The 842-nt window shown below is 37.9% G+C and overlaps 1 protein-coding gene across 1 annotated transcript in view; it reads right to left on the bottom strand.

Annotated features, from left to right (window-relative positions):
- GBAS (glioblastoma amplified sequence) overlaps positions 1-842 on the bottom strand; it is a 28903-nt gene that overhangs the window by 26971 nt on the left and 1090 nt on the right. The window lies entirely within an intron of this gene.

The raw sequence follows: 842 nt of genomic DNA, 5'->3' as shown, positions 1-842 counted from the left end.
TGTAGGAGAAATCCTACAAATCTGTTTTTAAGAACACATCTACTCAAACTGGAGTCCCTGGGAGATGCAAATGGTTACTTCACTTGGTGGCTAGGGGACAGGCTGGCAACTCAAATCCACAGAATGCTTCAGAGTGAAGACCCAGAAGTTACTCCCAAAATTCCAGCCATTCATAACCCGATGTCGCATTTATCTACTTGGACATTCAGGGGGTCTCTATGTATAGAATCGACATGAGAATCAGTGCTATTGGCTTTATTTAAACTAGCTTAGGCTCTAGGAGACGAAAAGTGGTGCCTCATAAACCATATAATGGCAGCAGCAGGGAAGGTGGTGACCCAAAATGTAAAAAATGTTTTACTACACTTTGAAGTTTTATTAATACAGTTTAATCTGATTTTTAAAAATCAGAATTCTAAGATGCTCTGCTGGAGAAGGAGGGGCAATCTCCTCCTGTACCAGTCAGATCTGATTTGACGGTATATACACACATACACACAAAAAATAATAATAAAATTAAAAACCAAAACAAAACACAAAAATCAGACTTCTAAGCATGTTTAAGAATTGGTGAAATCAGAAAAATATTTCTAATACCTACTATCTGGAGAAAGGATGAAAGTCACATAAGCGTTTAGGTCTTTCGTTCATAGAGTTGCTACGACCCGATGGTGCTTAACAACAACTACTACCCAAGAGAAATATTTACTTCATGTGATCTTAATGGCATATAATATCACAAGTTCTCTAGAAATTAGATTTTAGGTCCACAGTTCCTTAGAATGTGGTAACAGCGCATCTTCTGAAAGAGCTTAGAAATGACACCTGTGGATTGCTAGGGA

This window comes from Elephantulus edwardii, unplaced genomic scaffold, assembly GCF_000299155.1.
Source record: "Elephantulus edwardii isolate Elephantulus edwardi_28Jun2011 unplaced genomic scaffold, EleEdw1.0 scaffold00080, whole genome shotgun sequence".
Lineage (NCBI taxonomy): Eukaryota > Metazoa > Chordata > Mammalia > Macroscelidea > Macroscelididae > Elephantulus > Elephantulus edwardii.
Note: the sequence above shows the minus strand (reverse complement) of the source record. Positions and strands in the feature narration are given on the sequence as shown.